The 26,412-nt window shown below is 48.0% G+C and overlaps 1 pseudogene across 1 annotated transcript in view; it reads left to right on the forward strand.

The window, feature by feature from the left end:
- Window positions 1–2,872, forward strand: part of LOC101006689 — a 60,365-nt pseudogene extending 57,493 nt beyond the window's left edge. Inside the window, exon 2 of the transcript XR_004182084.1 lies at window positions 442–2,872. The product of XR_004182084.1 is annotated as a transmembrane emp24 domain-containing protein 10 pseudogene (transcript). The remainder of the gene's footprint in view (window positions 1–441) is intronic.
- The last annotated feature ends 23,540 nt before the right edge of the window (window positions 2,873–26,412 follow it).

A 26,412-nucleotide genomic window follows, 5' to 3' on the forward strand; every position in this document is an offset into this window, starting at 1 on the left:
CACACCGGGGCCTATTATAGGGAGCGGTGGCGGGGGAGGAATGGCATTGGGAGTTATACCTGATGTAAATGACGAGTTGATGGGTGCTGACGAGTTGATGGGTGCAGCACACCAACATGGCACAAGTATACATATGTAACAAACCTGCACGTTATGCACATGTACCCTAGAACTTAAAGTATAATAATAATAATAATTTTTTAAAAAAAAGAATATCTGTGCCCCTTAGCAGTCACTCCCCATTCACCCTATCCCCCAGCCTCTGGAAAGCTCTCATCTACATTCTGTCTCTATGGGTTTGCCTTTGCTGGACATTTCATGTAAATGCAATTACACATGCAGCCTTCTGTGTCTGGCTTCTTTCATGTAACATATTTTGTGGTTTATCTATGGCATAGAAAACATCAGTTCTTCACTCTTCACTCCTTTTTTTTTTTTCAGTAACAATGTTGGCATGGCTGTTTTTGTTTCTGCTCAACCCCAGCTTGGTCCTCACCATCTCCTTCCACCTGCCCATTAACTCCTGAAAGTGCCTCCGTGAGGAGATCCACAAGGACCTGCTAGTGACGGGTGTGTACGAAATCTCCAACCAGTCCAGGGGTGCTGGTAGCCTGCACAGCCACCTCAGGATCACAGATTCTGCTGGCCACATTCTCTACTCCAAAGAGGATGCAACCAAAGGGAAATTCACCTTTACCCTGGAAGATTATGACATGTTTGAAGTATGATTTGAGAGTAAAGAAACAGGGAGGATACCTGATCAATTCATAATCCTAGACACGAAGCATGGAGTAGAGGCAAAAAAAAAAAAATTACCAGGAGATTACAAAAGTCGAGAAGCTTAAGCCATTATAGGTGGAGCTGCAATGCCTAGAAGACCTCCCAGAATCTATTGTTGATGATTTTGCTGCATGAAGAAGAGAGATGTGTAATACCAATGAATCAACAAACACTTGAGCCCTGTACTTCAGTGTCTCTTTAATGTTCTGCTTCATTGGACTAGCGACCTGACAGGTTTTCTACCTGTGTTGCTTCTTCAAGGCCGAGATGTTGATTGAGTAATGAATGAAGTGCACTCTCCTCCCACCTTGTATCTCAGGCAGTAGAACATCACTGGGCGTCCTACCAACAGCACCATCAAGATGCAATGGAGCCCTCTTGCCAGAACTGATCTCTTGGTGTGGGAGGACATGGTTACCACCTACCCAACAAGTCAGTGGAGATTTCTTTTTAGCTGGTAGGATTTGGACTGGTTTTGCAACAATAGGTCTAGTATTAGAGTCACCTATGACAAAAAATAAGGGTTACTGAGATAATGTAAAAGCCAGCATTTGTACTGGGTTTCCTTGTGCGATCTGTTTGAACCAAGTTTTCTTTTCTTCTACCGCCTTCTCGGCAGCTTGGGTTTCCACTCTAGTTCTTCCACCCAGATTGGTATGACCATGCTGAACTTGTTTCCTTCCGCTTGTCCTCTTTGGGTTTCCTTATGAAAACACCCTTAACTTCCTCTTTGCCTTTAGCTGAAATGTTTACATAGCTTCTGGTGATATCTTCTCATACTTTTATGTCTCTTAAAAGGTTGACGGAAGTGACACTTAAAAAGGTGAGCTTTGAATTGAAGATAACTCTTAAAGAAAATATCATTTTAGACAATTAAAATATTTGTGCTCCGAAAAGATATAATTTACATATCACTTTTTCACTCTTTTTATGGCTAAATAAAATTACATGGCATCAACATTCCATACTTTGCCCATCCATTCATCAGTTGGTGGACATTTGGGTTGTTTATAGCCTTTAGCTCTTAGGAATAATGCTGCTTTGAACATAAGATTTCCTTTGAACATTTGTTTTCAGTTCTCTTGGATATATACCTAGGAGCAGAAGATAGATCATTTGGTAGTTTTATGTTTAACTTTTTGAGAAACTGTCTATTTGTTTCCAAAAATGGCTGCACCACCTTACATTCCCAGAAGCAATGCGAGAGGGTTCCAGTGCTTCAACATCCTCGCCATTGCTATCATTCATCTTTATTACAGCCACCCTAGCAGGTGTAAAGTGGTGTCTCACTGTGGCTTTGATGTGCATTTTCTGATACACATAATTTTACTGATGCTGAGCATTATTTCATGTGTTTGTTGCCATTTGTCTATCTTCTTTGGAGAAACGCCCATTCAGATCTTTTGTCCATTTAAAAAATTGGATTATTTGTCTTCTTATTGTTGAGTTTAAGGAATCCTTTGTATATTCTAGACACTAGACCGTCATCAAAGATATGACTTGCAAATATTTTCTCCCATTCCGTGGCTTGTCTTTTCATTTTATTGATAGTGTTTTTGAAACACAAAGTTTTAAATGCTGACAAAGTACAGTTTATCTAGCTTTCCTACCCTTTGGTTGCTTGTGCTTTTGGTGTCATATCTATGAATCCTTGCCTAGCTCAGAGATTTGTGCCTATGTTTTTTTCTAAGCAACAGTGACCCAATCAAAGGCACATTGCAAAAAAGACCCCCACCTGACTGTGGTGTGGCCAGTAAATGGAGAGGGCAAAGGAGCAGGTATGGGGAGGTCAGTGAGGACACTGTGGCAGTGGTCAGAGAAACAGACAGACAGATGATGGCAGCTTGGTCCAGGGTAGTGGCAGTAGGGATGGAGAGAATTGGGCAGATTTCAGAATTATTAAGAAAGACAAATCTCAGGAATGAGAGTCTTCCATCTCCACTGTCCACCCACCTTACTCTTCCTCAGTCTCCTAACACACTTTAAAAAGAAAAAACTACCGAGGTGTATTTTACGTGTCATAAAACTCACCTATTTCAAGTATAGGATTCAACAATTTGTGGTAACAAATACAATATGTGGCCTTTTGTGACTGACTTCTCTCACTTAGTTTAATGTTTTCAAGGTTCATCATGTTGGAGCATGTAAACGGGCTTCATTCCTTTTGTGACTGACTTCTTTCACTTAGTTTAATGTTTTCAAGGTTCATCATGTTGGAGCATGTAAACGGGCTTCATTCCTTTTCATAACTGCATAACGTTCCATTATGCCACATACTGTTTATCTATTCGTCAGTTGATGAGCATTTGGGTTGTTTCTACTCTTTGACTATTATTAATAATGTTGCTAAGAACATTCATGTACAAGTTTCTGTGTGGACATATGCTTTCATTTCTCTTATTTTCATTTTATTCCACCTAGGAGTGGAATTGCTGGGTCACATGGTTGTGTTATGTTTAACTGTTTGAGAAACCACCGAATTATTTTTGTTTTCTTTTTAAGATAAGGTCTCGCTGTGTTGCCCAGGCTGGTCTTGAACTCCTGGCCTCGACCGATCCTCCTACCTCAGCATCTCAAAGCGCTGGGATTATAGGCGTGAAGCATGTCACCATTACACACCCGGCCACCAAATTATTTTCCAAAGCAGCTACACCACCTTACATTCCCACCAGCAGTGTATAGCATTCCCATCTCTCTACACCCTCAACAATAATTTTGGTCTGTCTAATTTACTGTAGCCATTCTAGTGGGTAAGAACTCACACACATTTCTGCTTCTTCTTGGCAATGCATCCACGTGGAGCCATGCTGGGGCTTTCCAGGACTGACTGAATTTCACCTCCACTTGTAGAAAGAAAGGTCATATCTGGCAATATTGTAGCCCAAGAGCTTGGTCCAGGGCCTAGAACTAAGGATGCATCCCTGAAGGCTCCTGGATGGATAGAGAGCTGGGTGAGGGAGGTACATGGTGAGGGGGATACTGGATTCAGTGCAATTGGTGCTCAGTGATATCTGAGAAGTCTGGGGGCTGGGAGGGGAGATGCACATATCTAAGGACACCACCCAGAGTATGACAGGGTGGAGAAGAGGCAGGGTAGCCTGTGTAGAAAATCAGCTCCCAGCCTCCTGGTTGGACCTTACTCTCAAGGAATGCAGAACCCCCTGTGCATCCCTTTCCCCTCTTGATATAGTTTGGATATTTATCCCCTCCAAATCTCATGTTGAATTGTAATCCCAATGTTGGAGATGGGGCCTGGTGGAAGGAGTTTGGGTCATAGGGATGGACCCCTCATGGCTTGGTGCTGTCCTTGCTATAGTAAGTTCTCACAAGATCTAGTTGTTTAAGTGTGTGGCACCTCCCTGCTCCCACTCTCTTTTGCTCCTGCTTTTGCTATATGAGGTACTTGATCCTGCTTCACCTTCCACGATGACTGTAAGCTTCTTGAGGCCTCCCCGGAAGCCAAGCAGATGCTGGCACCATGCTTGTACAGCCTGCAGAACCATGAACCAATTAAACCTCTTTTCTTTATAAATGACCCAGTCTCAGGTATTTCTTTACAGCAATGCAAGAAAAGCTGAATATACCTCCCCACTGGAGCACTAGCCCCAGACCTGTCACAAGTCAGATGTCACATATGCTTGTAGAGACAAGAAAGAGGACATGAAAGTCCCAGAGGGGCTGCAGCTAGGATCCTGGCAAGGGTTGAACTCTGGAATTGGGATGCCTGGTTTGCCCCCCTCACCTTCTTGGGGCTAGGTGAGCTCCTTGGTATCCCTAGTTGGTATTCCCAATTGGAATCTGCAGACTCACATTGCCTGGATTTTCCCTGGGCTATTTCATGTGATCCAGACCCTGGGAGTGCTTCCTCTCTCAAGAAGTTCCTCTCATGCCCTGATACAAATTTCTCAGGTCTCAACCCAACACAGAAACCCACCTCAAAGCGACTTAAGCAAAACAGGCAATACATTAGCTCATGAGACTGAACAACCATGACCCACAAGGCTGATGTGGGGGCTCAAAAGATGGCTTCAAGAACCAGGCTGTGTCCATTTCTTGGTTCTTGTTTCCTCCATATGTCTTGACCCACCCCACAATGGCCACATCTCTATCCTTACCTCTTCCTAGCTGAGCAATCCCAGCAGACAAAGAGTAACTTTTCTCAGCACTTCTAAAAGGAATACCATGCCTGAGTCTCTTGGGTCTGGCTTGGGGGCAGTGTCACAAGGTAATTCCTCAGGGATTCCAGCAACCCCTTTATTCAAGGGATACCCGTCTGGGAACTGGCTCTGATCTGGGAACTGGATAAGGGACTGTGACTCTCTATTATGGCAATTCAATTCAGGGCTCTAGTCACATGACCTAAAGAACCTTTTTTGTTGGTGTTTAGCCAGATCAAATTATATGACTTCTGCTTCTGGTCATGATGGTGTAACAGGGAGTAGACTTACCCTCCCATCTTAAACAACTAAACAAAACAAAACAAAATATGCAAAACAATGGCTTTCAGATTTTACTGACAGTGCAAGATGATTATCTCTGAGGGAATGAAAATGAATGAGGTGAGCCCCATTGCTGTGCTGTCTCATCCCTGGAGGGAGTTTCAGGCTGCAGTGCTGGGAGGCTTAAACAGACTCCTGTGGTCTCCCTGGTTTACAGAGACAGTGTTCAGAAAAGACAAGGTAGAGAGAATTAACAGGGCAGAGTACCAGAAAGAGAGCTGCAGAGAGGGGGTAGGTGGTACTGAAATTCTGCACAGGGCTCTCCTCAGTTAGTCAGTGGAATATTGATCATTGCATGTATGTGAAGAAACTTGTGAGGCTAGGTAAAGAACCACTGAAAAGTAGCAGACAGAACAATCCCTAGGGTTGACATAGGGCCAGGAAGCATTCATGTGCCCATTGGCCAGAATGGAAAGTTCCCTTAACTCAACAATGGGGCCAAATTAGTCCTAGATTAAAGGCTATTCTGGGTCAATGCTTAAAAGCAAGTCACAAAATAATCAAACTCTATCCCAGAACAAAGCACAAACACACAAAATCCAGCACCCAGGATCGAAACACTTACAATGTCTGCTGTTCAATCAAAAATTATCAGACATGCAAAGAAACAGGAAAATAAAAGGAGAAAAATTAATCAATAGAAACAGATCAACAAATGATGCAAATGATAGATTTATTAGATTATGGCATTAAAACAACTATTATAAAAATGCTCAACATGTTCAAGAAGGAAGAAGAAAACATGAACATGGTGAAAAGAGAAATTGAACATATAAAAAAGTCAAAACTTAAACTTCTAGAAATAAAAACTACAATGGACGGGATTAACAGTATATTAGACATTGCAGAAGAAAAATAAAGCAGGAAAAGAAGGAAAAACAAAGAACAGATGGCATAGAAAGCAACTAGCAATATGCTAGATTTAAATTCAGCCATATCAGTCATCACAGTAAATGTAAATGTCCTAACATTCTAACTAAAAGGCACAGATTATCAGATGGAATTTTGTTTGTTTGTTTGACATGGAGTTTTGCTCTTGTTGCCCAGGCTGGAGTGCAATGGCGCGATCTCGGCTCTCTGCAACCTCTGCCTCCTGGGTTCAAGAGATTCTCCTGCCTCAGCCTCCCAAGTAGCTGAAATTACAGGCATCCACCATTATGCCCGGCTAATTTTTTTGTATTTTTAGTACAAATGGGGTTTCACCATGTTGGCCAGGCTGGTCTTGAACTCCTGACCTCAGGTGATCCACCTGCCTCGGGCCCCCCAGAGTGCTGGGATTATAGACGTGAGCCACCACGCACAGCCACATCTTTTTTAAATAAGACCTAACTATATGCGGTCTACAAGAAACCCATTTTAAATATAAAAGCTACAGATAGGTTAAAATTTTTTAAGTGGAGTGTAAATATATATAGATTTCATTTGTGTATATTATTATGTATTATATATTATATATATTATATATAATATAATATGTATTTCATTATATATAATTTCATATATTATATATTCCATATATAATGTACATATTCCATATAATATATTCCATATATTATATATTCCATGTTATATATATTTCATATGTATATTATATATATTCCATATATAATACACACACACACACACCATGAAGTCACTCTTTTTGAAAAGCTGGGATACTATACTAATATCATATAAAATAGATTTCAGAACAAGAACTATTGCCAGGAATAAAGAGGACATTTCATAATGATAAAGAGTTACTTGGTCAAGAAAACATAAAAATCCTAAATGTTAATGCACCTAATAGCATAGCTTCAAATTACATGAAGCAAAAACTAAAGGGGAAAACAGACAAATCCACAGTTGTGGCTGGAGATTTCAACACATTCTCTCAATAACTGACAGAATAAGAAGACAGAAAATCAATAAACTTATAGAACAGAGATCTGAAAACAGATTAGCTCTGTTTTTGTAAACAAAGTTTTATTGGAAAACAACCACAAACACTTTTTTACGTACTGTTGGTGACTGCCTTCATGCTATAATGGCAGAGTTGAGTAGTTGAGTTGCAACAGAGATGGTATGGCCTCCACTGACAGAAATATTTATAATCTGGCTCTTCAAAAAAAAGTTTGCCAGAGGCCGTCGGGCTGTGGAGCTGCTTCAATCCCAGCATTTTTGGGAGGCCGAGATCTGGCGGATCATGAGGTCAGGAGATCGACCATCCTGGCTAACACAGTGAGTCCTCGTTTTCATTTCGTACGTTAAAACTTAGCCGGCTGCAGGTGGCGGGAGCCAGCCTAGCATTGGATATTGAGGCAGGAGAATGGCGCAAACCTGAGGTGGAGTTTGCAGTGAGCTGAGATCCCGCCACTGCACTCCAGCCTGGTGACAGAGCGACCTCGGCCTCAAAAGCCGCCAATCTTTTTTTTTACGACAGAGTCTCACACTGCCACCCAGGTGTGAGTGCAGTGGCACAATCTTGGCTCATTGCAACCTCTGCCTGCCGGGTTCAAGTGATTCTCCTGCCTCAGCCTCCTGAGTAGCTGGGACTACAAGTGTGCACCACCATGCCCAGCTGATTTTTGTATTTTTAGTAGAAACAAGGTTTTACCATGTTGGTCAGGGTGGTCTCGAACTCCCGACCTCAGGTGATCCACCTGCCTCGGCCTCCCAAAATGCTGGGATTACAGGCATGAACCACCACCCCCAGCCTGCCAATCTCTGGTATAGAAAACATGAACAACATTATCAATCAACTTAACCTAATTACTATTTATAGAACACTCCACCCAACATCTGAATACATATCTTTCAAGTATACAGAGAGCGTTGACCAAAACAGACTGTATTCTGCACCATAATGCAAGTGTTAATATATTTTAAAGGGTGAAAGTCATACAAAGTATCTCTTCTGACAACAACAGAATTAAATTGGAAGTCAATCCCCAACTAAATAACACACTTCTAAATAACCCATGAGTCAAAGAGAAAAACTGCAAGTGAAATTAGAAAACATTTGAACAAATGCAAATGAAAACATGGCATAGCAAACTGTGAGGCATGCAGAGCAGGTCAGACTTTAGTAGGCTGCCATGTACTTAGTTCAAGGACATCATGATCAATTAGCTACCACTGAAGATCTCTGCGGGCCAAGCCATCCTGATTATTGCTCCAGTCCACTTTATCTCTGGCAGTAAGAGGCTGCCTCCCATACTCTCCTGCTTCCTCAAATCAGTTAAGTTTCCCAAAACTTAGTGGCTTAAACACTAAACTTTCATTTTTTCTCACAGTTCTGTGGACGCAAGAACTGTGCTGAACAGTTCTTGTGTTCTGGGTAACCTGGGCTGATTCCTTCTGAGCTCTTTCATGTGCCTGTAGTCAGTTGGTGGCTGAACAACCTAGGACAACCTCACTCACATATCTGGCAATTGGCTGGCTGCTGGTCAGAGTGCAGGGGCACTGGACACACATGCTTCTCATCATCCAGCAGTCTAGCCAGACTTCACTGGGGCTGGGCTCCAAAGGCAGAAGGAAAGGGAAGGGCAAGCAAGCCCCAATGCACAAGGACTTTCCAAGCCTTGCCCTGCATCACCTTTCCTACTGTTCCATTGTTCCAAAGTAGGTCACATGTTCAAACCCAGAGACAAGGTGTGGAGCAATAGAGTCCACCTGGGAAGAGCTGCAGAGTGCAGTGGATGAGAGAAGTATGCATGGCTATTGTTACAATTTATTCAGGGAGTGCATTTCAATGGGGACATCTCCCACTATCATCACTGGCCTGCAAAGAATAGTCATGGCACAGCCTTTCAAGATGCCCATGCTTCCCTCACCAATGTGTTACCCAAAGCTCTGGTCCAGAAAGCATCGTCTGAACTCCTCACCCCAGGGATTTATGGTTAGATGGTAGATGAGTACTTGATTGCTCAAATCTCAATAATTTCCAAAGCCCTAGCTGCAAGGGAGTCCAGCAAAGGTACTTTGTATCCTTCCAGCCTCTGCAGTACAGGAAGGACCCCAAAAGGTGGTGACATGGATGCTGAGCACCAGTCCAACGTGTCCGCCCATGCTGAGGAGCTTCATGAGGAGGGAGGTGAGCCCTGCAGCAACAAGGAAGGAGAGAGGCAGGACTTCCATGTTGCCTGCTCCTATCTAGAGGCCTCAAACTCCAGCTAATTTAAGCCATGTTAGCAGGGACCTCCCACCTGCTGACTCGGGCCAGCCATGACTAAGGCCCGAATCAGTCTCAGCAGGAGCAAGGTGGCCCCCATGGCTGGCCAGACCCTTCCTGGCACACACCATGCAGACCCAGAGCCTACAATAATCACAATTGTCACCAGTCCCACCATGAGCCAGGGACAGTGTTCTGCAGTTAGAGAGACCATCTTGTTTAATCCTCAAAACCACCAGGGCAGAGAGGGGTAGTTCCATTCCACTTGGGATAAAACGCAATGCTCAGAGAGGTGACATCACTTACCAACATCACCTGTAATAGTGACCGAGCTGGGGGTTGAATACAGATCTAAATAGTAGGGAAACCTTCCCTTTGGGTTGCACAGCTGCTCTGCCTGTCATCTTCCAATCTCAGTGGTTGTCAAGGGAGGACCATTCTGCCCTGCTCCCTAGGCACCCAAGGTGTTCTCTGCCCTTCACTTCACTCCACACCATGGAGAGCTGCCCCCGAGCCTGTACCTGGTTCTCTGCAGAGGTCCTACCCACACCCTGTCCTGCTGCCCACAAACATGTCACTGGGTAAGAGGGATGCATTCTTCCCTCCAATCCTGGAGGAAAAACAAATGTGTGATCACTTGAAATATGACCCTGTATTTCCAACTGGATGTCCCTGGAATCAGCTATATAAATGTGGGGGACGCCAGCTGCCCTGATTATATTTCCCCTTCCCTGAAGAACAGACTTTTCCTAAGGGAAATTCCTTAGGCTATTTTACGAGGGTTGGCGTCACCTCTCACAGAGGCACCAGAATCCAACCTGTGGCCTATGCAGGACCAATCACAGTCATTGTGATTATTTCAGGGATGGGCATATGATCTAGTCTGAGCCAATAGTCAGCCAGTCTGGTGATTTTTTTCTGGCCTATATGGGAAAGGGAAGTTTTCTTTCCACTGGAATTATTGAGCTGGTTAATTATGAGCCTGAAGCCTTTGGGAACTATCCTGTTAGCACAAGGAGAAAGTTTCCAGAGAAAGAAGCCAACACAGAAGCCCTAGAGCCAGCCATTCCTGAAGCTGGTAGAGCTGTGAAGTACATAAACCAATAATTTCTCTTGTATCCTGAAGGTGAGTTGGGTTTCTGTCACATACACTCAAGTGGAACCCTGACTTCACTTTTACAATTTATTGTATCCAACAGGATCACTTTTTGCAAGGCATAAACTATGCCCATTTCTCATCGAGTAAGAAATAAAATCCTCCACACCCAACCCATCACTTCAGTCATCTGCTGTCTCCCTGCCAGGCCTGTCCAATCACCTCCTTATCTGACCACCCTCCCAACCCACACATAACGTGGCAGTTCCTCAGCAGCCGAGGCCACCCCTCCCTCCTTCCTCGACACCCACAGTCTGGTCCTCTGGTCCATCCTCCCTCCAAAGTGGCCCAGGACTCCCCACAGGGGACACAGGCTCCAGGGGTGGGGCTGAGCAGAGCAGCCTCAGGCTGATGGCCTTTGTGGACCATGTGCCCTATCAGGAAAAAAACAGGGAAGCACCTCCATAACCATCCATTTCTTTATAAATGACATACTTTGCAACACTATTTGCATTTCCTGTCTTAATAAAGCTGCATTAATTTATTTTTTTAGATGAATGTTTTAATAGAAAATCTCCTGTTTTCTTGCTTTTCACACCCTGTTATTTCCATGTTCTTGTCTTTCACACTCTATGGTTGACTGCAGGGTCGTCTGGTGGGGTTGGGGCCGTGGCTGGACAGACTCTCCTTCCCACCCCCAGGTTGTTTTCCAAACTGTCAGTATCGTGAGTAGAAGGAGGCGCCCTGCCTGGGGAGGGCCGTGTGAATCACCCCATGGAAATACTGGCGCCCTGGGCTGGGGGCAGGGTGGGCCTGGTTTCCAGGAAGGGCTTGGGCAGGAAGCCAGGCAGGAAGAGGCTGGGGAGTTTCTGGAAAGGCAGCGCGGAGGGGCCTGGGGAGGCCAGTGGACCTCTCGGGGCAGGGCACTGGCCTCCCCTCTCACAGATGGGGAATCCTTGGCACTTCCTGGCACATGCCAGGGCATGGGGGTGGGGGCGGGAGGCCAGGGAAGGAGGTGTCGGCCGCTCCTCAACAGGCCTCTAGGGTGGGTGGCTGTGGACAAAGAGGGGAGGGTGGGATGAACTTGGAGGAGGTACCCTAGGGGCTCCTTTGAGCCTGGCCGCTGCACCTATAGCCTGTGCTTGGGGCTGGGGGTCTCACTGTATGACCTGTACTTTCAGTCAGAAGGATACTTGGAATAGGAGGGGACAAAGGAGGGGGGCAGTTTAAAGAGGTCACTGGGCAGAGAATCCCACTGATGGGTGGGGACGGAGCTGCTCCATGGGGGGCCCTCTCTCAGACTTCTGTAGCTCCCATGGCATCTAGCCAGGAGGGGCTCCCTCCCCACACAAGTGAACTCACAGGACAGAGATCCAGAGTGCAAGTGGAATAAGCAGCGTAGAAGTGTTTCTCTCTCATGGTGGAGTGGTTGATTCACTCATTCATCCACTCGTCCGTGCGCGCGTTCACTCCAAAACCACTGGTAAGCTCCAGGCTGCCCACTCCTTATTCATGAAGGCCCTGCCACCTTCAGATCCTGTGCCCCACCCCACAGTGACTGGCCTAGGGTAGAAATGCCATCCCAGTTGGCCCAATTGGGGCAAATATCAGGACTCTGGCAGGCAATACCTGGACAAAGATTTACACCTGGGAGAATGAGGGCCCTAAAGCAGCTGGAGGCCACTTGTCCCCCTGCAGGAAGAACTGTACTGAGAGTGGATCCAACAGAGAAGAGAGCAGACCAAGAGACGGGGAGAGACTGGCTCCTTGGATCTGTCTGAGTCCCTGGATTCACCTGCACCTGAAGCAAGTGCTACACCCAGAAAACAAGGTCCACGGAAGCCAGTTTGAAGCTGGTGTTCTGTTGTCTACAACCCAAGAATGCTGGCTGATGCGGATGAGTTGAGGGTGCGCGGGCACACAGCACCACCAGGACTGGGTGAGTGAGAGGGAGAGTGGGGTAAGCCACAGAGGGGGCGGGGGAGGGCACTGGCCCTGCCGTAGGGGCAGCCTCCGCCCCACCCCCACAGCCCCTTCCTCCATCTCACCAGGACCCAACTCGCTGACATCATCACAGTGGGAAACAGGAACTCCTCAACCACAGGCCAAAAGATCCATCTGTTAGATCTATCTGGCCAGCCAGGGCTGATCAGAGAGGCAGGTGGAAGCCGTGTCTTTTCTAACTGACCCTGGAAGAAGCATGTGGTGGGTGTGTGTGGGGGTCCCTGCCCACCAATACGGGGCATCATCTGTGCTTAGTGATCACATCCAGTTCAGCAACCACAAGCACAGAGGCCAGCATGTCTGACATGGGACACAAGGCAGGGTCCTTGCTGCTCTGGCCGCTGCTCAGGTCACTTCAGCTGGCGCCCTGAGAAGTCTCCCTCCTCACCCGTCCTCCTTGGAGTTTAAGCCAAGCTCTCCCCTCCAGTGGGCATCCTCCCCCTCAGCCTTATGAAAGATTCAAGATAGATAGATAGATAGGTTTGTTTGTTTGTTTGTTTTAATACAAGGTTTCACTCTTGTTGTCCAGGCTGGAGTACAATGGCGCGATCTCGGCTCACTGCAACCTGCGCCTCCCGGGTTCAAGTGATTCTCCTGCTTCAGCCTCCCGAGTAGCTAAAGTTGAGATTACAAGCATTTGCCACCACGCCCGGGTAATTTTTTGTATTTTTAGTAGAGATGGGGTTTCTCCATGTTGGTCAGGCTGGTCTCAACCTCAGGTGATCCACCCACCTTGGCCTCCCAAAGTGCTGGGATTACAGGCATGAGCTACCGCGCCTGACCTGATTCAAAATATTTTTTAAAAGCTCTTCCTTAAAAATCCGTGTAGGATGGACTTACTGCAACCTAGCAGGCACCTGAAGAGACCAGGGATAAAAGTCGAGACCACAAGAGCCCCAGGAGAAAGGACAACTGTTGCTGAGGCAGGAAGACTCCAGGATAGCCTGTGGGAGCTGTTGGAAGGCAAGGCAGGCAGCAAACGCCCCAGGACGGAGGGGAGGGCTGCTGCGGCAGTGTGGGCTTGAAGACCGTTCCCCTGTGGGTCCTTCCCAGCACAGGGGAACAAGAAGACATGGTGTGGTCCCTTCTTCACAGAGCAAGCAGTCTGTGGAGAAGACGGAGCTCATCGGGCAATCCCTCCACTGGGGCCAGGAAAGGCTTCCCCTGGCTGGACCTGCAGGACGAGGGTCAGGGCTCAACCACGTGGCCGGCCCTCAGCATCCGCCCCCACCTCCTTCTGTGTCCCAGACCCTAATGCAGAGGCTGGGAAACTAACAAACTACATTCCCCAGCCTCCTTCACAACTGAGTTCAAGTTAGGTTCTGCCAATAACGTGCCCTTGTGTGATTTGGAAGGCAAACAGAACAAAGACACCATCTCCACGTGACTTTGGGGGATTTTCTGCTGGTAAGTGAGGCATGGAGTTGGTGGGTCTCTCTGCAAAGACAATCCAGGATCCTGGCTTCAGCTTCTTGGGTGTCCAACAGCAGCTGCAGCAGTTGAAGTGGCTTCTAATCCCTGGATCACAGCTGAGATGCTACATTCTTTTTTTTTCTTTTCTTTTTTGAGATAGTGTCTTGCTCTGTCACCCAGGCTGGAGTGCAGTGGTGCAATCACAGCTCACGACAGCTTTGACCTCTCAGGCTCAAGAAATCCTCCTGCCTCAGCCTCCCAAGTAGCTGGGACCACAGGTGTATGTGTCACCACACCTGGCTAATTTTTTTCTTTTTTTAATTTTCTGTAGAAACAGGGTTTCACTACGTTGCCCACACAGGTCTCAAACTCCTGGGCTCAAGGGATCTTCCCACCTCAGCCTCCCAAAGTGCTGGGATTACAGGCCTGAGCCACTGCACCTAGCCTCAGATGCTACGTCCTCAAACCAGCAGTTCCCACAATGATCTCAAGACTCCCTACTCCCCAACTACAGCAGAGGTCTGGCGGCAGCTCCTCTGACAAGCCAGTTCCGCGGTGTTTTTCTAGGACCATCTTCAGCCTCGACACAGTCCACCAGCCTCTCCACAGGTATTGAAGCACCCAAGTCCCTGTATTAAATCTCCTCCCACTTAAAACACCTAGAGTGACTTCTGTTTCCTACAACCAATACATCAGACAAAGAGGGCACCAAAGAATGTTCCAGATGAAGCCACTGGCATGAGTGTAATCACCTAACCGAAGATGGAGGAGGGCAGGGTAGAGGCAGGGGTGGGGGCCTAGGAGTTACTGCATGATGTGACGAGAGCAGGAACTAGGGCAAGGACACTGGATGGAGCAGCAGGAAGGATGGGGTTGAGGAATAAGCCAGACTCGGCCACTGCCTGCCTGAGGCCATGAAGAATGACCTTGAGGTCTCAACCCAGGTGGATGGGACCAAGGAGATTCCATGTATCTAAGGAGGTAAATAAGGCCCTGCATGTGAGTATGTAGGGGGACCTGGGCATCAGGCATGCAAGGGAAAGACAAACACACCCCCAGGCCTCATAGGACTTCTATTCCAGCAAGGGAGACGGATGACCCAGCGGATAAAATAATTTCCAAAATTATTTGGAACAACTACTGCAGAAAGGTCCGAGGAAGATTGGAATAAAAAGGGATGAATGGTCAGAGAAGGCCTCTCAGAAGAAGGGACAACGAAGTTCAGAAGTGAATGAAGAGGTTGGGCACAGTGACTCACGCCTGTAATCCCAGCACTTTGGGAGGCCAAGGTGGGTGGGCCACCTAAGGTCAGGAGTTCAAGACCAGCCTGGCCAACATGGCGAAACCCCATCTCTACTAAAAATAAAAAATAAATTTAAAAAATTAGCAGGGCGTGGTGACAGGCACCTGTAATCCCAGCTACTCAGGAGGTTGAGGCAGGAGAATCGCTTGAACCGGGAGGCAGAGGTTGCAGGGAGCAGAGATCGAGACACTGCACTCCAGATTGGGTGACAAGGGTGAAACTCTGTCTCAAAAAAAAAAAAAAAAAAAAAAGAAGTGAATGAAGAGCAAAAGAAGACCACTGTGGGCAACTGAGAGCACAGTCTAGGCAGAGGGAACAGAGGGCAAAGCCCTTGGTGTGGTAAGGAACTCGCTTTGTCCAGGGAGCAGACACAGTTACATGCCCCAGTGTGGCTGTGTGGCTTGAAGCTGAGTAAACAAGAGAGGAAGGGAGGAACAGGCTCCCAGAGGAGCTGGAGAGGTCACAGAAGCTCCCTGATGACCAGAGCCTCTGTTCAGCCAGAGCACTCCAGTGGAACACCTTGTGTCCACTAACAAGGCCTTGCCTCTAATTTGGCAAACGAGTAAATAATGTGTTAAAACTCAGATGTCCTAAGTTCTGGTTTCCCAAAAAGGCAGGAACCATACACACCAACCACCAGGGACCAGGCAAAAAGCATGAAAAGTGAGTCACAGGAGAGGGAACCAGAGGGAACCACTGGTTTCCAAACACCAGACCAGAGGAGACCAAGCAGGTCCACCCAGATAAGACAGAGAGAAGGTAAGGATTCTAGGTCAGATTCTAGGTCAAACAGGACATTTCTGGTGGCAGGCGGCAGTGACCTAACAGAACTGTCTTAACTGAAATTAGCATTACTGACATAGGTAGCCGAAAAACCCAGACACGGGTAGGCCCCATGTCACTGGGGCCTAAACACAACTGGTCAACCAGCACTGATTTCTGTCTTGGAGCTCAGCCCACCTCCTCAGACGACCTCACTCTCCTCCTGGTGGCAGGATGGCTGCAGCAGTTCAGGCCTTACCTCTGCTCAGCCCTGAGGCCATGGAGAAACAGGGAATGCCTCTGGTTGACTATGGTCATACCCATCTCCAAGTCAGCTGCTGTGGGCAAAGGAATGCAAGGATTGACTAGGTGTGGCTGAGGTCACCCACACTAGGGCATGATGGGGTCAGCCGCAGTCAAATCACACAGGCTAAGAGTGGGTGAGCGAATGAAGGTGAATGTCAAAAGAAGAGGGAGTGGATGCTGGTCCACCAGAGACTTACAGCAAAGGGGCATCTACACCACAGCGCCACTGCTGCTAAGAATTAGCAGCCACGGAGGCCCCGAGCTCCTGTCGGACTGAGCACTTTACTCCTGGCCCCTCAGTGCATACCGACTACTGCAGGACGGGCACTCCTCATCCATGCGGGCAACGACTGTGTATCAAGCACCTTCTGAGCGCTGGCCCTTGTTCTAAGTGTCCCGGCGTCCCCAATGAAGCAGGCAAAATAAGCCACGGTGTGGAGGCAGGGAGTGCCTCCCAAGAGCCCGAGACCGCGGAGGACAGGGGAAGGTTTAATTAGAGGCAGCACTTAAGGACCCAGGAATCACTCCTGGGGACGCAGCCTTGCACAGCTAGAGGGCCTGCGGGTTTGAGGAGCCTCGGAGTTAGGGGCACCGTGGCCGGTGAGGGAGTGCGGTCACGGGAGGGGAGGGCTGGCACCCTTGGGAGGGCTCGCGTAGAGGGGAGGCGTGGTGTGAACGGGACCCTGTCGGCTGCGTGTGGAGGGGAGGCTGTGGCCTGGGCGGAAGACAGAAGACCCCGGACGGGCAGCGGGGACGGGGACCCGGAGGTCAGGGTATTGGGCTCAGGGGCCGGATTCAGGATGCTTTCAGCGCAGAGCCAGCCTCAGAAGGGGCATGGGAAAGAGCTGGGGGTCTAGAGCCGAGGCGGGGCTGCCGTCCCAGGACGCGGGCCGGGCGGTACCCCACCTTGATCCTGTGCGCCCTGCCTCGGACGGCCAGGAGTGAGAGCGGCGGCCGCGGGCTCTGCGGAGAGACCGGCGCAGGCTGGGGCACCCGGCGTGTTTTTCAGGAAGGAAGCCTTCGCTCCTGTAACAGGCTGGGGATCGGCCTGGCCCGCGGCCGCCCCGCCAGGAAGCGCCCCGTCCGCCCCCTTGGGGCGCGTCCGCGGCAGGCACTTTTGAGGACAGGAAGGGGAGAGGTGACCTGATCATCCACGCAGCTGTGGCATTCGGGGACGGGCTGAGGACGGGGTTTCTTGCCATCCTCAGCGCTGGGGGTGACTCCAAGCCCCCGGGTGGGGGTGGGGAGTGGCCGGGCAGGGCGCCCGGCTCCACAATGCATCGCCTTACCCGGCCGGAATTCCTGCAGGACGCTTTGTTCTCAGATGGCAGCGCTGCTAGAGCCATCGGACCTGTGCGGGGCGGGGAGGGGGGGGGTTGGGGGCCCAGGGGCAGGCCAGAGCCAGGCCTCAGGAAGCTCGCAGCGGCTGCGGCGCTGGGCATTGCCCCACATGCCCGCCACCCTCCCCCGGGCACCCCCCACCCACCGGCGCCACAGCCCCCGCAGCGCCCCCCGCCCCTGGAGCCGCCTGGAAACTGGGCCAGGTCCAGCTGGACAGGCTGTGTCAACTCCAACTGGGGGGCTTCGCGGAAGCCACCCATTTCCTGCAGCCGTGCAGGCTGTCTGCAGCAGAGACCACCCCACCAAGTTCCCTCCTCTCCCTCCCACCCAGCCCTCAATGGCAACCTACTGGACACTGAGCGGGAGTGGTCTCTGGATGGCCCCCAATGGACACTCTGAAGACCTGCCCCTACCCCAGCCCCTGCCCCAGCCCTGGCAGACCATGCGACATCAGGAGAGCCGCTTAACCTCTCTGGGCTTCAGCTGCCAGCTCTAAAGAAGGCCAGAGACTCCCACTTCAGTGCAGTAAAGTAAAACATCCCTGAGAAAAGAGCCTTTCATCTTTGTCTCCAAGCGGAATGATGGAACCAGAACAATCTGAAGGGAAAGCACGTTAATTTCAGTACTGCCTTGTGCTATTACTTTGGTTGGAATTTTTGAAAACAACCACATCCAGCACTTAATCTGCACTGGGCACTGCTCTAACTCCTCACCTACATGCAAGTGCCAGCAGCAGCCGCCTTGCCCTCTCCAACAAGAGGGCGAAGGCAGCAGGGAGAGGTGGACACGGTGCCCAGAGCCAGGTCACTGACAACTGGGTGAGACCCTGGCATCTTGGCCCAGGGCCGACTATCACAGACACTGAACCACACACATTCTTAAGACCCACTTTTTAGAGGAAAGTAGATTGTTCCCCAAAACTGCGTGCCGGTGTGGTGTGCATGTGTGTTAGAGTATGAGAGTGTGTCTGTGTGAATGTGCATCTGAGTGTGTACTGAGTGTGAGTGTGTGGATGTGGTGTGTGAGTTATAAGACTGTGTCGGTGTGTAGATTGTGTGTGTGTGTATGAGAGTGTGTCTTGTGTGTGTGACAGTCTAGAAACCTCCTGAGAAAAGCTGGCGAGGAACTAGAGAGTGGGGCAGGGGTGAGACTGGGATGCGCCTGAAAAACTTAAAGCACCATTAGTCAAAGTTGAATTGTTTTTCTAAAGTCCTAATGCAAACAACATGTGGGGCAGGGCCCAGATGGTGCCCGGGAGCCCCTGACAGGGTCCTCAGGAAACAGGTGCTCCTGGAATGCTTCCTGCCGTGGGGCTGTGGCAGTGAGCAGGTCGCCAGGCTCTTTATTACCGTCAGGAGGGCCCAGCTGCAGCCCCGTCCAGCTGGGTGGAAACCCATGGCCACCGGTCACAACAGTGCAGACCTTGGTGGGGACAGGCCCACAGCTTCCCCAGTCGATGTGAGGTGCAGCCCTGGGCTGGGGCCCCATGTGAGGAAGCCTTTGCTCTGCCAATTCCATGGGGTTAGTGGCAAGAAGGTTATGAGCATCCTTAATTTGCAAAGCTATTGCCAGTTATTTCCCCAAAGGGTTGTACCACCAGCTGTGAATGCTAGGAATTGCTTCTCTATACCTTCTACAAGCAGGGAGTATCCTTGCCAGTCTGATGGAGGACAATGACGTCTTCCAAAGGAAGGATTTTGAGCAGAAGAGGGAGCACATCATGCCTATCTGTATGTTAGGAGGGTCATCATGGTAGCCAGGTTGACTACAGACTAGGGTACAGTTAAGATAGTTTTCAGTCAAAAAAAATAACCAAAAAACTACTTTAGTGATTTAAACAAACAGGAATTTATTTTTCTCACGTGAAAAATCTAAGGTGCTGTTCAATGGCTGAGGCATGCCCGACTGAAATTGCTGTCAGTCTCTTTCCTCATGGTCACAAGATGACTGCCTTAGCTCCCACCATTAGATCCATGTTCAAAGCAAAGAGAAAGAGGAAAGGGGAGGAGTTGCACCAGCTGAGTCCCTCTCTTTCTGTCAGGAAAGAAAGGCTTTTTAAAAGTTATGCCCAGAAGATATCTGCTAATATATCATGGGCCAAAAATGAGTCACATGCCACCCTCAACTATAGTGAAGTCTGGGAAGTATTTGGCTGTCAGCCTGTACAGTGAAAGGCAGCAAGGGAGCAGAAGGCTGGGGAGAGACGCTGGGACAACCTACACAGCAGCTATCTGGCATTGATGCTGTGGGTCACCCAAGGCCCTGCCCCACCTGGCTCCACTGCGCAATGAGCCCCCAGCCGCCCGCACACAGCTGTGCTCAGTGCTAGAACCAATGAGAGCTCAGCCCACAATACCAGGAGCGTTCTTCAAACTCCAGGCAGGCCTCAAAAATTATCTCCAGGTTTCTGGTGAGGGTTACAGGGCAACTTCCTTGTCTGTCCAGTGTGAGGGCAGCCAACTAGGTCTCAGGCCTCTAGAATGTTCCACCTGCCTTGATCTCTGGCACCCAAAAGAAGTCCAGTCCGGTGTTCAAGAGACCCACTGGTTCCCGCTGGCCCCCTCCTGGCATGGGATCCTGTCTAGCATGGCCATCTGGGCTGCACCTGGCTAACGGGCTGCTGTTTGACCACCTGCCCAACCTGTCCATCTCACTCCCCTGATGTGGATGGACTTCCTGATGCTTCCTGGGCTGGCGTTGACTCCTCTGCCTCACCATGGCTGCTGCCGTGTTGCTGTTGCCACAGGCTTCTGTGTGTAGCCACACAACCCTGGGGTGTCACCATCCTTTTTTTTTTTTTTGAGATGGAGTCTCGCTCTGTCACCCAGGCTGGAGTGCGGTGGCGCAATCTCGGCTCACTGCAAACTCCCCCCGCCCAGGTTCACACCATTCTCCTGCCTCAGCCTCCCTAGTAGCTGGGACTACAGGTGCCCACCACCATGCCCAGCTAATTTTTTGTATTTTTAGTAAAGACAGGGTTTCGCCATGTTAGCCAGGATGGTCTTGACCTCCTGACCTCGTGATCCACCTGCTTCAGCCTCCCAAAGTGCTCGGATTACAGGCATGAGCCACTGCACCAGCCGTCACCATCCTTTTAAAAATAATGTTAAATTGACCAGGCCCCATGGCTCACGCCTATAATCCCAGCACATTGGGAGGCCGAGGTGGGCGAATCATGAAGTCAGGAGTTTGAGACCAACCTGGCCAACATGGTGAAATCCTGTCTCTACTAAAAATATTTTTAAAATTAGTTGGGCGTAGTGGCAGGCACCTGTAATCCCAGTTACTTGGGAGGCTGAGGCAGGACAATCACTTGAATCCGGGAGGCGGAAGTTTCAGTGAGCCGAGATCGTGCCACTGCACTCTAGCCCAGGTGACAGAGTGAGACTCCGTCTCAAATAAATAAATAAATAATGTTAAATCAAAAAAGTATATGGGAATTCCATTTCCGGCAAAAGGATAGTGGGCAATATGCAGTCATCGTTCTAATGACAGCTGCCATTTACATAGCACTTACTACAACCAGACACCGTTCTGAACATTCTATGTGCCTGCCGGCGATAGCCCTGTGTGGTGGGAATATCAGCCTCCCTATTTCCCAGATAATGAAACTGAGACACAGAGGTTAAATAGCCTGCCCAGGTCACACAGTCATGAGTGGCCTTGTATTTTCTAGAAATAGTTAAAGTATATTAAGTATCTTTTTAAATATACAGCAGGGCTTGCAAAAAAAAAAAGAAAGAAAAGAAACAAAAATTCATTAGAGCCAAAAGTGGCAGAGGCATCAAGAAGGTGGAGCCCAACCCCATCCTCCGTCTCCCCACCTCCCCTCAGTGTGATCTGCACATGGAGACTTCCTTCCAGGGAGCACAGCACGGAAACAGAGAAAAGAGCAACTTTGTAAACAAGAAACCTGACCAAGGCGGGCCCACCCGTGCCGCTGAGTCATGTTGACAGCAGGTGCCCTTGCTAGGATGTGATGGGCAGTGCACTTACCTCTGTGGGCATCCTCCCCCAACAAACAATCCGGGTCTAACCAGGAGAAAAACACCAAATCCCGACAGAAGGACATACTACAGAATGCCTGACTGCACTGCCCCAAACTATCAAGGCCATCCAAAACATGGAAAGTCTGAGAAACTGTCACAGCCAAGAGAGGAGCCTAAGAGGAAGGCTAAATGTGATGGGGAGTCCTGCACAGGATCCTGGGGCCACTGAGTAAAATGGAGAAGCCTGAATGAGGCATGGGCTTCAGTTACACTGCATCAGCCTTGGCTGGCTAACGGTGACAACCGCACCACAGTAAGAAAAGACGTTAACACCAGGGGAAACTGAGTGTGGCACCTATGGGAACTCTCTGTACCATGTCGGCAACTTTTCTGTAAATCTAGAATTGCTCTAAAATAAGAAGTTTATCTAAACATAAGTGAAGGGCAACTGAAAACTCCAAGTGCAGCACACAGAAACAGGCCCAGCGTGATGAGGAGATGGAAACTATGGAAAAGAGACCCCACGTCAGACAGCAAAAGGAAAATGCTCTCCCCGCAGTGACCAGGATTCCCTATTGGGGGAACTGAGAGGCCGGGGGAGAGTATATATTTGAAAAAACGATGGCTAAGACTGTCCAGTCAGACTCTATTGAAAATATAAATTCTCCAAATGGAGAAGCAAAAATCTCAAACCCGATAAATAAAACTAAAGCAACACCTGGATGCGTCGCAGCGAAACTGCAGAACACCACACACAGAGAGAAGTGTGGCACACACTGCGGCACCCGGAGCCCCCCAGGACGGAGGCCTGGTCCCCAGCGGCAGCAGGGCTGGTGGCCTGACTCTCAGCTATGTCCCTCTCCAGAAACTGCTGTCAGCTGAATGCAGCTGCCTCTCCCCCCTTCCCTGTGGGTGCAGCTGGCATGGAATGACTGGTCCCAGTGGGGACCCAAAAGCCCAGCTCCAGAGTTCCCCCAAGATCCACTAAGGTCTGTGCCCATGCTGCTACCTTTGCTTCCTCAGAGGCACTGTCCCCAAGAAGACACCCCAGGACACACCCTAGAGTTTGTTTTCTGGAAAATTCAACCGACATCAAGATCTTCATTAATGTAGTTACATGATTCAAAAGTCCAGAAGCCTAGAAAGTAGACAAGTGGTCGCTAGGAGTTGGGGAGGGAATGGGGAGTTAGAGTTGACGGGGGACAGAGTTTCAGTTTGGGAAGATGAAACAGTTCTGTGGGTAGATGGTGGGCATGGTAATGCAACACTGTGAGTTCACTAAATGCCTCTGAACTGGTTAAAATCAGGCCGGGCATGGCAGCTCATGCTTGTAATCCTAGCACTTTTGGAGGCTGAGGCAGTAGGATCACTTGAGCCCAGGAGTTTGAGATCAGCCTGGGCAACATAGCAAGACCCCATGTCTATTAAAAAACTAATTTATTAATTAAAATGAAATAATAAATGGTTAAAATCATAAATGTGTTCTATACATTTTACCACAATAAAAAACTGTCAAGTAGCCCAAAGTATAAAATAAATATCTAGCCGGGCATTGTGGCAGGCACCTGTAGTCCCAGCCACTCAGGAGACTGAGGTGGGAGGCTCACTTGAGCCCAGGAGTTCAAGGACGAAGCGACATATGATTGCATCACTGCACTCCAGCCCAGGTGAGACTCTGAGTCCACACTGATATCAATAAATGATTGAATACATTCATAAATAAGAAAAAATCTCTTATAGGGAAGAATTTCAAATAAATTATGAAGCTACTCCATTCTAAAGCAAGGATAGAACCCCACCCCTTGAGTGTGGGCTACCCAGAGTGACATCCTTGAAAGTGTTCAGGATGGAAAGGGGGAAGGGGTAATCTTTCAGGACAGCAACCTGACAGATACGACCTATGCCAGGCGGTCAAGGCCAGCATCACAGTGGTAAGTCATGTGCCAGTGCCCACCTCGGATACGATGTGATGAGAAGGACGCTTACCTCTGTGGGCTTCCTCCCCAGCACTTATTAACATCTTACAGAAAAACTGCAAAGCTCGTACACAGAGCTCCTGTATATCCCACAGCCAGGGGATATACAGCCAGCGCCCTCTGTTATCAATATTTTATGTTAGCATGGTGCATTTGTTACTATTAATGAGCTATTAACTAAAATCCATACTTTATTTAGTTTTCCTTAGTTTTCACCTAATGTCCTTCTTCTGTCCTGGGACTGCCTCCAGGATACACATTACGATTAGTCGTGCTTGAGGCTCCTCTGGGCTGTGACAGTTTCTCAGAGTTACCTGGTTGATAGTAGGGGAAGGGGAGGAGGTATAAGGTAACTCCCTGTACCAAGTGCTCAATTTTTCCATCAATCTAAAACTGTTCTAAACAATAAAGTATATTAATAATAATTTTTAAAGTACCAAGTAGCACAGGGTTTATAATAAAAAGCATTGGCCCCGATCCCTCTCCCTGGGAGCCGACAACCTTAATTAGTTCTGATTTTAGTTTTTTATTATAGTCATCTCCATACATTTAAATACTAAGCCTAAAACTACCATTATTTCATGTATCAACTTAAATCATGCTCTGTTGACTGCCTACCAGGACAGCCGAGCTGGACAGTCAGCTAAAACCTAGCTGCCGTACCTGTACCTCCTTCAGTTTTATTTAATGTATTTAGTTCCTCCATTTCAGAGTTATCAAACCTCAGTCTTTCTCGTGCCACCTTTGCAATTTTTGCTTCATCCATCTAGTGCCTACCTGTATTACCGTTTACTTACTACTTATTCTTTTAATTGATTTGCTTTTTTAAATGAAAGTACTTTAAAAGAAAGCATTTACTTCACTATCATTCTTTAAATCTTATGCTAAGACACATTTAAACTAGTATCCCTGACCACTGGTATCCCACCTGAAACCCTTGTAAGCACCCCTCCCACACTTTCAACTTCAAATCATATACTTAAACCTCACTGCTTCTGTGTATTTTGACATCTCTTGGGGAGACAGCTGCTTCTCTCCCCAACCTTCCCAACCTACTCCTCCCTCAGATCTCCTACCTTGGTTGACAGGAACTACATCCTTCCCATCATTCAGGCCAAAGCCTCAGAGTCACCCTGAGCGTTCTCTTTCACACCCCATGTCCACCTGGGTTTCTAACAGGCACTGCAAATCTAACCTGACAATGCTGGAGTCGACAGTTGGATTTATGAGCCTGGAGTCAGGGGAGAAATTGGGGCTGAAGATAATCCATTTGGAAGTCATCAGTGTGAAGACGGTGCTTAAAGACATGAGACTGAGTGAGGTCACCAAGGGAGTGGGCAGATAGAAAAGGTTGGAGGACTGAGTCCCAGGGCCCTCCAAACTCCAGCAGCCCAGAGATGAGAAAGAACCAACACTGAAGGCAGATTCAGAGACACCAGCAAAGGAGAGGAGATACAGGGTGTGCTGGTAAACCTGCCCTCTGAAAATAAAGAAATAAACGCACTGATTTGTCGAGTTTGCCAATTTCCATGGTGTAAATACTCTCACTGTGGTCCATTTCAGGCTACCAACATGACGTCACTGAACAGGGAGTCAGGAGCTTTGCACATAGTCAACTCTTGCAAACTATTATGAGTTTGTCCTGCTCCCCACTGCCTGGAAACCAAGCAAACAGTGAGTTACAAAAAAAGAATTACAAGCATGAAGAGTGACCAACCATGTTAAATGCTGTTGACATGTCAAATTAGCTGAGGACTTCTGCAGTGATGGATGTAACATTTTGCCACACAAAAATGTTAAACGTAGATCAGGCAAGATGCAAAAAATAGCATAACTTCACACTCTGTAAAGTCAAGATCCCGAGTACAACTTTCAAACCAGAGCAATAAAGAGAGAAACAACTGCCTGGCTCATTTATTTTTCATCTCTCCTCAATCCTAACATATGCATTCAGGCTATAACTGTCCCTCTAAGCATGGCTTTAACTGCATTCCAACATTTGTACATTTAATATTTTAGTTATTGTTTGTTCAAAACATAATTTTAATTGCCATCATGCTTTTTCTCAGGCCTGAGAGTTTTTTTAAGAATACTATTCGGCCGGGTGTGGTGGCTCATGCGTGTAATCCCAGCACTTTGGGAGGCCGAGGCAGGCAGATCACCTGAGGTTGGGAGTTCGAGACCAGCCTGACCAACATGGAGAAAACCCGCCTCTACTAAAAATACAAAATTAGCCGGGCATGGTGGCACATGCCTGTAATCCCAGCTACTCAGGAGGCTGAGGCAGGAAAATCACTCGAACCCAGGAGGCAGAGGTTGCGGTGAGCCGAGATTGCACCATGGCGCTCCAGCCTGGGCAACGAGAGTGAAACTACATATCAAAAAAAAAAAAAAAAGAAAGAAAAAAAGAATACTGTTTACTTTCCAAACATTTGAAGACCTGGTTATCTTTTTAATGAGTATTTCTAACTTAATTATATCATGGCCAGAGAATATATTTTGTATAATTTCAATTCTTTGAAACATTTTTGAGACTTGTTTCCCAGTATGAATCCATTTTGGTAAATTTCGAATGTGGGCTTGAAAAAAAATGTGTAACCTAAGTAGTTGTTGTATCTGTCTGAAGTTGGCTGATCATGTTATTTAAATCTGTATATCCTACTGATGTATTTCTGCTTGTTCTATGAGTTAGTGAGAGAGGCAAGAAGTATATAAAAACCTCCTACTATAATTGTGGATTTGTCCATTTCTCACTCTTTTTTTTTCTTTTTCAGTTTTCCAAAATGAGAA

This window comes from Papio anubis, chromosome 2 (assembly GCF_008728515.1).
Source record: "Papio anubis isolate 15944 chromosome 2, Panubis1.0, whole genome shotgun sequence".
Classification (NCBI taxonomy): Eukaryota; Metazoa; Chordata; class Mammalia; order Primates; family Cercopithecidae; genus Papio; species Papio anubis.